We start from the raw sequence: 16395 nt of genomic DNA, 5'->3' as shown, positions 1-16395 counted from the left end.
GGGGGGGGTCTCAGGGTGGTCTGCGAGAAGGCCTCACATTTATTATTTAAACTGTTATGTTTATTCATATTATGATCTGATCACCATGCTTAATATATCGTATATGCATGAGGGTATTGGGATAACGATACAAAAGGTTTGCTAGGGTAGACCCCCTCCCTCAGACTACCCCCCCCCCAAAAAAAAAGCAAAATCCTGGCTACGGGCCTGCAGTAATCGAATGAATCATCATACCTATGTACCCAATATGTCTACAACATCCCTTTGTTTGGAAGAGATGAACAAAGACAAATGCCAAACTTTCCTTTATTTCCCAGGAGGTTCTGCATTTATCATTTTTTGGATCTTCCTCACTCCTGCATTGCCATGCTATTTTCCCATATACCATGTTTTCCCGAAAATAAGACAGTGTCTTATATTAATTTTTGCTCCCAAAGATGCTCTAGGTCTTATTTTTAGGGGATATCTTATTTTTCCATAAAGAAGAATTCACATTTATTGTTGAACAAATAAAATGAACATGTATTATATACTGTACAGTAGTTGTCATCACAAACCAGCACAACCAGACAAACTGGGAATCCTATCGAGAATTTCTTGTTACTACCAATATTTCCATGTACAACACTTTATGGTACGTACATTTACTGATCCTGCATGCTCTGGTGTTCTGTTCAGTGGGCATGCTTCCAAACAAAACTTTTGCTAGGTCTTACTTTCGGGGGAGGCCTTATATTTAGCAATTCAGCAAAACTTCTACTAGGTCTTCTTTTCTGGGGATGTCTTATTTTAGGGGAAACAGGGTATGGTACAGCATCATGCCCACTGCCAACTCTGATGTGTGTGTGTGGGGGGGGGGGGGGAGAGTGACAACACACACTCACATACAAACATACATAACCATATTAGAAAATGCTGTGGGAGGAGTGTTACTAAGATTAGGGAGGAAGGAGGGGGACTCATGTGTGAGCGATGCCCCCTCCTTTAGTCTCTCATTTGACCCAAGCCCTGCACTTCAGCAAGGAAAGGGAGTGGGACTTATGAGGTCTCCCCCTTCCCCATCCTCCTAGGTGGTAATATCACCAGCACATGAAGGAAGAGGAGGGAGAGAGGAGGAGAGAAGATTGGAGAAGTAAAAAGAAAAGGAGAAGGAAAGTAGAGAGGAAAAGGAGCTGACAGAAGGATAGAGAAAGAAGTAGAAGAGAAGGAGGAAAAAGAAAAAAGAAGGAGGAGTAAGAACATTTTCAGATGGGATAAATTTCGGCGACCACACCTGAAAAAGAGAAAGAGGAAAAGAGAGAAAGAAGAGGAAAAAGAAGAAAGAAGTAGAAAGGAGGAGGAGGGAAAAGAAGAGGAGGAATGTTAAAATGAAACAACATATTCAAGAAAGCCTAAATTAAGTCAGCAAAAGCACTTGACATTTTCCATAAAATCCTTGAACATTTCTTCCAAAGTGCATCGAGGGATGACTTTTCATGTCACCAGCTTCCTTTTTTCTTATGGCATCTATTTTTAAGAGCTTGCCTGGTGAGGCAGGCCTATCTGTTTCTCCCACACTTGTCTCTATTTCACACATACTCAGTAAAAAAAATTCTAGAGGCAGCTGTTGTTTTCCTTGCCTGTTATAGGCAAACACATGAACTGCAATTGGATTAGCTAGAACAGAATCCCATTTTTCCCACTTCATGTTTATCCTGCTTGAATCCTGCTTTTAACTGGGTGGATCAATAAACAGACACACTCTTAAAAATAGTCCAATTACAATTTATTAAAATTTTCCGCCACTGTGATAATCAACCAGCAACGATGTCAGACAGAACCCTGGTCTACTCAGTCAGGAGCCAGCGTGGTAGACTTGGATAGCTATCAAAGCGCAATGAATATGCTCTGTATTCGCAGTTGCAATATGTCATTTCTTTGGAGTTCTGTCTCCACTGACATTCTCACTGGCCATTGAGAATAAAGCCTCTGATTTTGCCTTCTCCCCACCAGTGTCTTATTTGGTCCTTTGATAGATTGGCAGTTACTTGGCACTCCAGGCCCTGAACCTGCGATTTTAATGGAAAAGAAATCACATAGCACTTCTCTCTCTAGAGAGGAGGCTCCAAAGTCTGGGAACAGCCACCAAAAAGGCCTTTTTCCTTGTTCCCACCAAATGCACTTGAGAGAGTGGTGGGATAGAGAGAAGGCCCTCTCCTTAAAGCATCTCTGTGTTATGCAGTGTATCCATGTGCCCATCCCTCCTATCCAATGGGGCTAAAAGAAAAAATATGGTTTTAAGAAATGTTTGCAGATACAGTAGAGTCTCACTTATCCAACACTCACTTATCCAACGTTCTGGATTATCTAACGCATTTTTGTAGTCAATGTTTACAATACATCATGATATTTTGGTGTTAAATTCGTAAATACAGTAATTACTACATAGCATTACTGTGTATTGAACTACTTTTTCTGTCCAATTTGTTGTATAACATGATGTTTTGGTGCTGAATTTGTAAAATCATAACCTAATTTGTTGTTTAATAGGCTTTTCCTTAATCTCTCCTTATTATCCAACATATTCGCTTATCCAACGTTCTGCCGGCCCGTTTACGTTGGATAAGTGAGACTCTACTGTATATGATATCCCATCCAGTTTGGGCTTTACTGCCCATATGTCCTCAGAAAAGATTTGCTGAGACCACTTTTACACTGCCATATAAAATCCAGATGATATCCTTTGAGCTGTGTAGACTCAGATAATCCAGTTCAAAGCAGGTAATGTGGATTATCTGCTTTGATCATCTGAATTATTTGTCAGTGTAGAAGGGGCCTGAGAAGCAGTGGCTTGGTGAAATCAATCTTGTGAGTTTGCTGCAGTGGTTAGAGTAGTGTTTTTAAGCTCTGTATGCCGTTTTGAGTCCTGCCCATGGGAGAAAAGCGGGATAGAAATGAAATTAAATGATGATGATGATGATGATGATGATGATGATGATGATGATGATGATGATGAAGAAGAAGAAGAAGAAGCTGGATACTGAAACTTTAAAGAAAAGTTCATGTTGAGCCTTGAAATCACTAGGTGATCTTGGGTCAGTTATTCTTTTTTAGTCTGACGTAACTCACAGAGTTGTTGCCAGGATAAGTTGGAGATAGGGAGCCAGTTACTTTGCCTTGAGTTCACTGGAGGAAACTTAAGATATAAATGTACCTAATAAATAAATGAATAGGGAGATTTCAAGTAGGGATTTCTGGCCGTTATGCTCCAGTAACTCAGGCTTAAGTGGCCATAATTCAGTGGCAAAGAGCAAATGGGAAGTCATTTTGTGGAACCATTAGGTTTATTTATGAAACTGGAACAGAGAAGGATGGCCAAGGAACTTTGGTGTTTCAACTTTGCTCTGCCATTAAAGTGGACGGGAGTGAGACTTATGTAAGGGCAACCTAATATTCCTCAGGACTTTACTTCTCAGGCATTCTGATACATAGCATAAGTAGGGGCAAAGATTAAGAAGTGAGTATGACCTAGGGTGCATCTATATCGTAGAATTAATGCAGTTTGATACCATTTTAACTTTGTCATGGCTCAATGCTATGGAATCATAGGATTTGTAGTTTGGTGAGGCACCAGAACTCTTTGGCAGAAAAGGCTAAAGAGTTGACCTTGTAAAACTACAGACTCCCATGATACCACAGCATTGAACAATGGAAATTAAAGCAGTATCAAATTGTCTTAATTCTACAGTATAGCTGCAATCCCATTCACAAAACCAGGTCTCCTGCATTTCAGCTTTGAATCTGCATTTTAGTCTGCAGAAAAATAAAGCAAATAAGTAACAATCCTTTTGATTATATTTTAATAAGGCAATTTTTATCTTTTTTCTTTCTCATCCAAAATCCCCCAGAAATGTTCTGTTTCCAGCTCTTATTAAAATAGACCTTTGAACCGGAAGCTTTTAATCAAGAGTGGAAATCCTATGGTCGTTCAGACACTGTCGGACAGCAAATCTTGATATTCAGATGTTGCTATATTTAACTTCTCCCTTACATGCATTAGGCAATAGTACATGTATTTAAGTCATAGAAAGCTTTCCCAGATTTCTGCCATTAAGCAAACAATGGAAGTGAGGTGGATCTGAATAGACCCCCTCATTTAACTGGTAAACATCCCCCCCCCCCCACAAAACCCTGTGGCATTTACTTCTGACAAGATGCTCTCTATGCTCTTTTATTAACTGGAATATTTATCCCATCTGCCCTTCAGCTTGATATTTGCAGTAACAGGGAGTGGGGAAAGGTATGGCTATGAACTAATTTGTTATATTGATGCCCACCCTGTTCTACGGACTATGCACAGCTTGCTGCAATTTCTGTCCATTTCATTTTATAATAGCCTCTCCCTAAGCAAAGGCTGCTGGTTGGTGGTGCTGATAGCAGAAACTACAGCTTGCGTCATTCAGTTCCTAGGAGATGCTATTCAAAGGAAGCGTCTTTAATGCATTCTCAGAACAAACGACATTTGCACTTCCAAGGTTCATCCACAGCAGTAATTGAAGCCTGCTTAATGTATAGCATCCAGACACATGTGCAGATCCTTCCCGTTTATGAGAGTAATCTACTAAGTAATATATAGTAATATGCTAAGTCAGCATATGCAGGAGCATAGCTCACACTGTAATTGATGGAATTTGTGGCATCATTGTCTAAAAATACTCTCAGGGAATCCTGAAGTTCAGTGATGATGAAAACCGAGCTATTCAAGACAGATTGCTAAACATGCCTTATATTCTATCCAGCTCTTGGACATGCTCTTGGATTTTATACGGCAACTCCAAGATCCCATGGGCTTTGCCTGATCTTACCTGAACTAAATATATATCTATAATGTGTTGTCTAGATATATATCTAGAATTCTCAGCACTTTTCAAGATCAGTCATTGAGGGCAACTAATAGGTCCCAGGTTCAAACCCCAGGAGCGGTGTGAACGGCTGTTAGCTCCAGCTCCTGCCAACCTAGCAGTTTGAAAACATGCCAATGTGAGTAGATCAATAGGTACCGCTCTGGCGGGAAGATAACGGCGCTCCATGCAGTCATGCCGGCCACATGACCTTAGAGGTGTCTACAGACAACACCGGCTCTTCGGCTTAGAATTGGAAATGAGCACCAACCCCCAGAGTCAGACATGACTGAACGTCAGGGGAAAACCTTTACCTTTTTATATTGTAGAATGAATGCAGTTTGATACCACTTGAACAGCCATGGCTCAGAGCTATGGAATCCTAGGGGTTGTAGTTTAGCGGGGTGCCAACACTCTTTGGCAGAGACAGTTCAAGACCTTGTAAAACTAGAACTCCCAGAATTTCATAGCATTGAGCCATAGCAATTCAAGTGATATCAAACGGCACGAATTCTGTGGTGTAAATGCACCACTTGACTTGCTGGATCCATTGTGTTCTTCTGCTGTTCTTCTTGCCCTTCCAGACTGAACATCCAGCTGTAGGAATAATTTTGAGGAAGAAGCCAAGTCTATACTGTTGTTATTATATTAAGCAAAGCATTATTGTCCCTGCCTGTTGCTACTATTACTTGTCACTTTATGAGTAACCTGTTAGGAAAACATTATTTTATTTTAATATGTCAAAAAACTCTACAAAGTACCAAAGTACCAAATCGCCAGAAATAAACAATAATTGTGACACCAGAAAAATAACAGCGTTACCGTAAATAGTTTGTTGTGACATCACCATCCTTTCATTGCCTTCCCAAGTGACACATTATAGGTAAAGGCTTCACTTGTTCACTTGCGAACTGCTTTGTGTTGAATGTTATTGACGGTACCATTTTCCCACACCCTCTTTTTGTGGGTGAGCTGAGTTTGCCAAGAGCTGTCTGCACATTCAAATTATTACCAATTGTTTGATATTTATTTAGCAGATTTTACATCCTGCTTTTTGACTCGGAGACTCAACATGACTCACAATATTTATAAAAATGCAAGCTCGAAGCATCTCTCTCTACAGGGAACTACAATTATACTAAGAAGTAGCAGGGATGAGTGAGCCCTCTGCTGCTGTTTTTAGGTGCATCTACACTGTTGAATCAATGCAGTTTGTCATTACTTGGAATTACAGTGACTCCATGCTATGGAATCCAGGGAATTGTAGATTTGCAAGGTCTACTACAGCCTTCTCTTCCAGGGTATTGGTGCCTCACCAAATTACAACTCCCAAGATGTTGTTGCCCTTCATGAGTTTGATGATTGTTGTCTGGAATAGAGAGTCTATTCTGCTCACATTGGAATATCTACAATTTCTGTGAAATATGGGAGAATTGGTCATCCGGATTCTTAAATTGTCTGGGGACACTATAGTTTAAGATACCCTTTGATTTGGGAAGAGCAGTGAGGACAGTGATAGAAATAACAGAGCAAACATCAAATTTTGGAAAAGTTACTTTTTTGGTTTGTAGACCCTAGAATCCACTAGGCTGCATAGCAACGATGCCCTGTCTAACCTCAGATTAGTATACTTTCTGCTTTCTTTTCATGCATATTTAGTCACAGAAAAAGCTTCAGAGAGCTGCAGTGAATACCTTTCACTTTCTTGTCTCAGCCACGGGTTTTTTAAAAGTTACTACCACATACCTTTGCACTACACTGACATTCCAATGTACCTTTGCCTCCATGTTTATAATATCTGATAGGCTTGTGCATTTCGGCTGAATCTCGATCCATTTCTGCTGGCCGGATTATTATTTTCATGCGCCTCCTGAAAATGAGTGGGCAGCTGGATAGCTGTTTTAGGTCCGCAGCAAAAAACTACAACTAGATCCAGCCCATTGGTGGCAATGGGGAACTTACGAGGCTCCCTCTTCCATTCCTGGGGGCCTTTCCTTTTTTCCTTCAAGAGAGCCTGGGTGACAGCAATGGGGTTAGGAAAGCACCCTGAAAGCTGTTTCTACTCTGGAGGAGAGGCACTGCAGGCAGGCAGGCATGCATTTTCTCTCCCCGCAGCACATCACAAAGTCTTACAAGGCATTTTAAGGAGGACTAGAGAAAGGAAGAGTGATGACCTGGAGCTATCCTCCCTGGGCTTCCTTAAAAAACTCTTTTTTCTCTACTGCAGGCCCTGTCTGGATTGAGCATGTTTCAATCTCATTTCATTTTCTGTTTTGGGATTAATGCTTCTTTAAAGCAGTTTCTACTTTCTACTCTAGAGAAGGGGTAACTAGGTGGTAGTAGTTTTTAGAGAATAAGGGCTTTCTTTTTGTTTGCTGGGATTTATTATTATTATTATTATTATTATTTAGAAGTATTTGAAGGAGAGGAAGAGATGGAGAAAAAAAGCCAAATGGGTGACTCTCCCAAGTTCCCAAATGTGCACTCACATCCCACCCACCCATCCCTGCACATCCCCAACTCTCAGTCAGTCTCACTAAATAAAAAAAATCAAGGAAATCAAGGAAAATAAAAAAGATTAAACTGTGGTGCCAAATAGGGGAGGAGGAGATCATCGGCCGCCACTTAGAATCATAGAATCATAGAATAGTAGAGTTGGAAGAGACCTCATGGGCCATCCATCCAGTCCAACCCTCTGCCAAGAAGAAGGAAATTGCATTCAAAGCACCCCCGACAGATGGCCATCCAGCCTCTGCTTAAAAGCCTCCAAAGAAGGAGCCTCCACCACAGTCCGGGGGAGAGAGTTCCACTGCCGAACAGCTCTCACAGTGAGGAAGTTCTTTCTGATATTCAGGTGGAATCTCCTTTCCTGTAGTTTGAAGCCGTTGTTCTAGTCTGCAGGGCAGCAGAAAACAAGCTTGCTCCCTCCTCCCTATGACTTCCCCTCACATATTTATACATGGCTATCATGTCTCCCCTCAGCCTTCTCTTCTGCAGGCTAAACATGCCCAGTTCTTTTAGCCGCTCCTCATAGGGCTTGTTCTCCAGACCCTAGGTCATTTTCAGGGTCCTGTTATGGACGGGAATCCGTGACAGCTAGGCTCTTGCCATGACGGACACCTGAACAAACAGAAGAAGGATTGACTGAAGGAAGCAGCTAAAAACGAATCTGGGATCAAGCCTAATATCTGATTTACATGTAAAGCTAAGTGCAGAAGACGGTCAAAATGTTGGATCATGCTAGACACGTCCAAATTTGAATCCACTCTCAGCAGGAAACTCAATGAAGGTTTCTCTTTTTCAGTCTATCCAACTTTACGGCTTTGCTTTGATAATAAAAATGGGGTGTGGGGGGCTATAGAATCTGCTTTGAGCAGAGGGATAATTAGAATATGAAGGGAAATGAATGTCTTTACAATTGGGAATCAATTTTTAAACCTAAGTCTTTATTTAAGGGATTAACTCTGCAATTTAAGATGATTTGCAGATGTTCGTATAAAAGGATTCCCTGCTTTTAAAGAAGTTACTCAGGCTACCAAATCATGTCCAGTTGCTGAAATGCTATTTATAAATGTTCTTAAGCTAGGATATACACTTAATCCCAAGAGCCATGTTAAAAAATACAAAACAAGGAGAGATGAATGAGTAGGTGGGGGGAGGGAGGGTAAACAACATTCTGGGTAAAGCATTGCTATGATAAGCATATTTCTTGTTGCCTAGGGATCATTTATTTGGAATAATAGTTATTATTATCCTAAGGGGTGATCACTCTATTAAATCCACATGCAAGCTTTACATCACAGAAAGTGATTTTCCACCCCCTTGTTTTGGCAGGTCTTACATTATTCTCTTGGCAAGTATAATTCTAAATTGTAAATTGGGCCATACACAAAGGTTGTATTGTATTTGTTTTTATACACATATATATGTATGTACAACATATACAAGAAGAATGACAGCTGCTAGGGAACATGATGTCGAATCAGATTTGCTGTTTGGGGAAGTAACTGGATTCAGCCAAAACCCAAAGGGCATACTAGAACAAATGCTACTGAATGGCCCAACTGGAATGCATCATTTTATTCGAAGTCTTGTTGTTGTGTTGTTTATTCGTTCAGCCGCTTCCAACTCTTCGTGACCTCATGGACCAGCCCACGCCAGCACTTTCTGTCGGCTGTCACCACCCCCAGTTCCTTCAAGATCAAGCCAGTCACTTCAAGGATACCATCCATCCATCTTGCCCTTGGTCGGCCTCTCTTCCTTTTTCCTTCCATTTTCCCCAGCATCATGATCTTTTCCAAACTTTCCTGTCTTCTCATGCCTCTAATATCCTTCCCTTCAGTGAGCAGCTGGGCATTATTTCCTGGAGGATGGTCTAGTTGGATCTTCTTGCGGTCCAAGGCACTCAGGATTTTCCTCCAGCACCAGAGTTCAAAAGCGTCTATCTTCCTTCGCTCAGCCTTCCTTATGGTCCAGCTCTCGCAGCCATAGATTATTATGGGGAATACCATTGCTTTAACTATGCAGACCTTCGTTGCCAGTGTGATGTCTCTGCTCTTCAGTATTTTATCGAGGTTGGTCATTGCTTTCCTCCCAAGAAGTAAACGTCTTCTGATTTCCTGGCTGCAGTCTGCATTTGCAGTGATCTTCATGCCTAGAAACATAGAGTCTGTCGCTGCCTCCATGTTTTCTCCCCTTATCTGAACATCAGGAAGAATTTTCTCACTGTGAGAGCTGTTCAGCAGTGGAACTCTCTCCCCCAGACTGTGGTGGAGGCTCCTTCTTTGGAGGCTTTTAAACAGGGGCTGGATGGCCATCTGTCGGGGGTGCTTTGAATGCGATTTCCTGCTTCTTGGCAGGGGGTTGGACTGGATGGCCCATGAGGTCTCTTCCAACTCTACTATTCTATGATTCTATTATTCTATTTGCCAGTTATCAATCAGTCTGGTTGCAATAATCTTGTAATGCAGACTGTGCATTCTTGATCCAGATTTTTTAAGGGAAGGTGCGCATCCATGTGGTTAATGTAGCCCATCCTAAACAGTGTGGTTGAAAAGATGTTCTGGTCTTTTCAATCAATGTGGATGACCTTTAAGACCTGCTTAGAATAAGCATGCATAAGATTGAGACCTATGTGTGGATAGTAAGTCATTGGCGACAACAAATCCATAAGTCTTTCTGCTTCAGCATTGCCATTGGCTATGCTGATTTCAGGGTACCTTGAAAACTAAAGAAATGCTTCTCAACCTATGGATCCCCAAATGTTTTGGCCTTCAACTCCCAGAAATCCTAACTGCTGGTAAACTGGCTGGGTTTTCTGGGAGTTGTAGGCCAAAACACCTGGGGACACACAAGTTGAGAACCACTGCCTTAAAGGCAACAGATCCTGTTTGATCCTGGAAACTAAGGCATGTCAACCCTAGTTGGTACTTGAATGGGAGAGTACCAATGAATCCCAGATGCTAGCTTGAAAACAGTACATGTGAAAGGGATCTAGGAGTCTTAATAGACCACAATGTGAGCATGAGTCAACAGTGTGATGCTGAAGCTAATGTGATTCTATGCTGCATCAGTAGGAATATCTATAGACCTGATTTATTCTGTCTCAGTCAGACTTCACTTGTGTCCAGTTCTGGGCACCATAATTCAAGAACAACATTGACAAGCTAGAATGTATCCAGAAAAAGGCAAACATTTGGAAGCTGAGCCCTATAAACAACAGCTGAGGATGTTTAGTTTGTAGAAAGAAAAAGCTGAGAGGGAACATTGTAGCCATGTAAATATGTGAAAGGATGTCAAGTGGAGGAGAGGGCAGGCTTGTTTTCTGATGCTCTGGAGTTTAGAAAATGAGCAATGGATTTAAATGGCAGGAAAAGGATTCCACTGGAACAGGAGGAAGAACTTCTGGACAATAACAGCTGTTTGGGAGTAGAATGTATTGCCTGGGAACGTGTTGGAGTCTCCCTCTCTGGAGATTTTTATAATCATCATCATCACATTCTTTGATTTCTTACCCACCTCTCTTCTCCAATATTTATATTTTATTTTTTACCTGCCTTCTCTACCTCCAGTATTACTAGATCCATGCAGATGAATGAGCAGAACATAGCCAAACTATCTTGTTTTGCATCCATAGAGACTGGATGGATGTGCTTTAATTTTGTACAGGCAGTCCCCAGGTTACATACAAGATAAGTTCTGTAGGTTTGTTCTTAGGTTGAACTTGTATGTAAATCAGAAAAGGCACATTTTAAGCATAACTCCTTAAAAATGCTTAAATGTGCTTTTTTAAAGCATAACTCCAGGATCCCCCATGGCCTAGTGGATTAAAGCCTTGTGACTTGAAGGTTGGGTTGCTGACCTAAAGGCTGCCAGGTTCGAATCCTACCTGGGGAGAGCGCGGATGAGCTCCCTCTATCAGCTCCAGCTCCATGCGGGGACATGAGAGAAGCCTCCCACAAGGATGGTAAAAACATCAAAACAACCGGGCGTCTCCTGGGCAACGTCCTTGCAGACGGCCAATTCTCTCACACCAGAAGCAACTCAGGTTGCTCCTGACACACAAAAAAAGCATAACTCTAGCCATCTATATCTATATCTATATCATCTATATCTATAGCTAGGATTTTGAAAAATGTGGCTTGTTGTGGAAACAAGGATTGGTGAAAAAGCTTCAGTAGACACCCCCATAAAAATTACTCTTTCAGAAGTGAATTTCCTTTCCTAGGGTAGATTCATCTCATTTCCTGCTGCCTCACCCCCGTTCTTAACTAGTAGTCATTTGTAAGTCTGATGTTTGTAACTCGGTGACTGACTATATTTCTATGGGGCAAGGGGTTGGACTCTGTGATTATATGGCTGGATCTACGTTGCCCTATCTCCCAGGATCTGATCCCAGATTATCTGCTTTGAACTCAATTATATGAGTCTACATTGATGTATAATCTGGGATAAGAAGATAATCTGGGATCTAATCATAAATTCCTAATGGGGCTCCTCTATGTCGCTGACTCTCCACTCAGATATTCAATGGTCAGCTTCCACTTTTCCAAAAAATTCTCATTACTTTTGTTCCTTCTATTATTGGTTAATTTGGCCATTAGCATATATTCCGGCATTTTTTCCCTCCAATCCTTTTTAGTTAACCTTTTTCCCTTTTCCGATCTTTGGCTGTGGTTAATCTTGCAGTGGCAAAGCTAAATTGATGTACAACTCTATCAGTCCTTTCCACCTGCTGCTAAGGAGGCTGTTCAGGTCCTGAACCGATGCTTAGCAGCTGTGACGGACTGGGTGAGGGTGAACAAATTGAAATTGAATCCAGACAAAGTACTCCTGGTCAGTCACAAGGCCGAACAGGGTATAGGGTTACAGCCTGTGCTGGACAGGGTTACACTCCCCCTGAAGACACAGGTTCGCAGTTTGGGAGTTCTCCTAGACTCATAGTTGAGCCTGGAACCCCAGGTTTCGTTGGTGGCCAGGGGAGCATTCGCACAATTAAAACTTGTGCGCCAGCTGCACCCGTACCTTGGGAAGTCAGACTTGGCCATGGTAGTCCACGCTCTGGTTATATCCCGAATAGACCACTGCAACATGCTCTACATGGAGCTTGTCATTTTGATTATTATATCCACTATATAGACATAATAGGCACAACCCTGGGCTTTTTATCTTATTATGTAATTATTTTATTTTATGACACAACAAACAAGATAGATATGCTGGATTTCATATCACAAAATCACAAGTTGAACACTTCCCAAGTGTCTAGGACTGTGTGATGTATTTTCGGATGATGCGCGCAGATCCCAGTAGGGTGGCCTTTTGCAGTTGGCAGATCATAATTTTGTCAATGTCTATTGTTTCCAAATGCCAGCTGAGATCTTTGGCACGGCACCCAATGTGCCGATCACCACCGGGACCACCTGTACTGGTTTCTGCCAGAGTCTTTGAAGTTCAATCTTGAGGTCCTGATAGCGGTTGAGTTTTTCCTGTTGTTTTTTGTCAATGCGACTGTCACCTGGGATGGCAACATCAATGATCCAAACCTTTTTCTTTTCCACAACTGTGATGTCTGGTGTGTTGTGTTCCAGAACTTTGTCAGTCTGGATTCGGAAGTCCCACGGTACCTTTGCGTGCTCACTTTCCAATAATTTTGCAGGTTTGTGATCCCACCAGTTCTTTACTGTTGGGAGGTGATACTTGAGGCATAAGTTCCAATGAATCATTTGGGCCACATAGTTGTGCCTCTGTTTGTAGTCTGTCTGTGTGATTTTCTTACAGCAGCTGATGACATGATCAATGGTTTCTTCGGTTTCCTTGCACAGTCTGCATTTTGGGTCATCAGCTGATTTTTTGATCTTGGCCTTAATTGCATTTGTTCTGATGGCTTGCTCCTGGGCTGCAAGGATCAGGCCTTCTGTCTCCTTCTTCAGTGTCCCATTTGTGAGCCATAGCCAGGTCTTCTCCTTGTGAGGAGTTTCTGATTTTTGACTTCAATCAAAGCAGGTTATTCACTTTGCTTTACATATTCTGCCAGGGCATGTTCTTCTTCATCTCCTCCCCGCTTTCAGCCATCAGAGTAGTATCATCTGCATATCTAAGGTTGTTAATGTTTCTTCCAGCAGTTTTAACTCCAGCCTTGGATTCATTAAGCCCTGCATGTCGCATGATGTGTTCTGTATACAAGTTGAATAGGAAGGTTGAGAGTATACAGCCCTGCCGTACTACTTTCCCAATCTTGAACCAGTCTGTTGTTCCATGGTCTTTTCTTACTGCTGCTACTTGGTCATTATACAGATTCCTCAGGAGACAGACAAGGTGACTTGGTATCCCCATACCACCAAGAACATGCCATAATTTATTATGATCCACACAGTCAAAGGCTTTAGAATAGTCAATAAAACAGAAATAGATGTTTTTCTGAAACTCCTTTCCTTCCTCCATTATCCAGCGAATATTGGCAATTTGGTCTCTCGTTCCTCTGCTTGTACATCTGACAACTCTCGCTCCATGTATTGCTGAAGTCTATCTTGCAGGATCTTGAGCCTTACCTTACTGGCATGTGAATAAGTACCACCAGGGCCGTAGCCAGAAAAAAAATTCGGGGCGGAGGGGAATGTGAAACTTTTCTTTAGCAAATCATGAAGAGTAGTTCCATAACACAAAATAATTTAGAAATCAGGCTCCATCAATAAACTTCAGTGGACACCCGTAGGGATTTGGTTAACCAATTAAAATTCATGAGTAAACCAGGGTTTGTTTTTTTAAAAAAAAAAAATGAAAAATTTTGGGGGTGGGGATTGAACCCCTAACACCCCCCTCCCCTTGGCTACAGCCTTGAGTACCACTGTATTATTTATTTATTTATTTATTTATTTAATACATTTATATCCCACCCTTCTCACCCCGAAGGGGACTCAGAGCAGTTTACAAATTAAATTTACATACAATATTATATTATTAGCATAGCACAATACTGGCAATACATTACCATATTGTACTATTTCTATATATTGTGATATTATTAATAATATTCAATAATAATATTCAATAATAAGGTTCAAATCTGGACTTAACGTCAGGGGAAAACCTTTACCTTTTACCTATGCATAATATTATATATTATTGGAAATTATATTGTGCATATGTACCACTGAGTACCACTGTACAAAAGTTTGAGCATTCTTTACCATTTCCCTTTTTTGGTAAGAGGATATAAATTTATTTCTTTACAATCTGATGGCCATTCTTGTGTTTTCCATATTTGCTGGCATATGGCATGCATCTCCTTGTCAGCATTATCTTTCGAGATTTTAAACAGTTCAGCTGGGATCAGTCGTCTCCTACTGCCTTGTTATTAGCCATGCTTCTTAAGGGTCCATAGGGTCCCCATAAACCTAACTGGTGGGTATAGAGCAGGGGTCCTCAAACTTTTTAAGCCGAGGGCCGGTCCACAATCCTTCAGACTGTTGAGGGGCCGGATTATCATTTGAAAAAAAATACAAACAAATTCCGATGCACACTGCATATGTCTTATTTGTAGTTCAAAAACAACAACAACAACAACAACAACAACGAAAGAACAATGCAATATTTAAAAATAAAAACAATTTTAACCAACATACATTTATCAGGATTTCAATGGGAAGTGTACTCCTGCTTCTGGCCAATGAGATAGTCAAGTTAATTAGGGTTGTTGTTGTTGTTGTTGTTGTTGTTGTGTGCCTTCAAGTCATTTCAGACTTTGGGCGAGCCTAAAATTTATTTATTATTTATTTACTGCATTTATTTAATACATTTGTATCACACCCTTCTCACCCCAAAGGGGACTCAGAGTGGCTTACAAATTATATGTACATACAATATATTATATTATTAGCATAGCACAATATTAGCATTATATATTACTATATTAAACTATACCACTATACTGTAATATTATTAGTAATATTATATGTAATGTAGAATATATTAGTAAGATTATCATATGGTATTATTATTAGTGTTCTATTGTATTACATTATAATATTATTATCAATATTATATGTATATACAATATATTATATTATAAAACTGAGGGCCGGGGCCAGGTAAATGACCTCGGAGGGCCGCATCCGGCCCCCGGGCCTTAGTTTGGGGACCCCTGGTATAGAGGGAGCCACCTTCCATAAACAAGGAACTTTCTCCAATTCTGCCCAATGGGAAATAATACCTCACTGAATCCAAGCAGATTGAGGCGATTCGTGGCGACTTTTCAGCCAAGCCACCCAGTAAGTTGGCTCCTAAGTTTTCCCGGGGTGGGGGCTGCCCTACCCGCCTCTATGTGGGGTGGGGCTCCGGTGAGGGCTGCCTGCCCTCCTCCCCCTTCTTCGCCGCTCCCCGCCTCCAGCTCTTCCCTGCTTCTTTCCCCACCCCTTTGCTCAACCCGAAGCGAAGGAAGGGCGGAGTGGAGGAGCCTGGCGATGGGATGCGCTCCCTGAGCAAAGAGCCGCCGCTGGGAAGGAGGAGGAGGAAGAAGAAGAGGAGGAGGAGGAGGAAGGTGCCATCCCCGGGGGGATGCCGCTCGGGACTCCAGCCAAGGCGGCTGCGCCTCTCAGGTGGGTCCGTCCTCCTCTCAAGGCGTTGTTTCCCTACAACGCTGCCCTTTCTTCCCTTGCAGGCGGCGATCGGAAGCTTGCTGAGCAAGTCTTGGGGAAGTTGGATATGAGGTTTGTTTTGAATCGGCCTTCGCTCCAGTCTAGATCACCTGCCCAGGTGTGGCCTCGCCCTTAGAGACAGGAAGGGGGGAGGGAGGGAAAAGCGCTGTTTCTCTCTTCGTTTGCAAAGCTGGGTAGCAGAAGCAGCCTTCTTTCGGGGTGGCTTTTGCCCTGGAAAGGGAGGAGGAGGGGGCCAATCTGGATCCCACTGTGTGCCGAGGATGTAAACAACCAGGCAGCCTCTGCTTCAGAAGTTCAGTCTGGAAAAGCCTTGATGGAGAGAAAGGGTCAAGACAAGACCCCGAGCATCCAAGGGAGGT

The 16395-nt window shown here is 41.9% G+C and overlaps 1 protein-coding gene across 10 annotated transcripts in view; it reads left to right on the top strand.

Annotated features, from left to right (window-relative positions):
• The first annotated feature begins 15778 nt into the window (after positions 1–15778).
• Positions 15779–16395, top strand: part of shisal1 (shisa like 1) — a 267217-nt gene continuing 266600 nt past the window's right edge. For 3 of the 10 annotated variants that reach the window (XM_062981949.1, XM_062981950.1, XM_062981951.1), the window contains exon 1: positions 15782–15976. The gene's annotated coding sequence lies outside the window, so the exon portion shown is untranslated. Of the gene's footprint in view, positions 15977–16143; positions 16394–16395 lie in introns of those variants that run through there. The other 7 variants (XM_062981953.1, XM_062981952.1, XM_062981945.1 and 4 more) reach the window with 5 other exon arrangements.

The sequence above is a fragment of the Anolis carolinensis genome, chromosome 5 (genome assembly GCF_035594765.1).
Source record: "Anolis carolinensis isolate JA03-04 chromosome 5, rAnoCar3.1.pri, whole genome shotgun sequence".
In the NCBI taxonomy this organism is placed as follows: Eukaryota; Metazoa; Chordata; class Lepidosauria; order Squamata; family Dactyloidae; genus Anolis; species Anolis carolinensis.
Note: the sequence above shows the minus strand (reverse complement) of the source record. Positions and strands in the feature narration are given on the sequence as shown.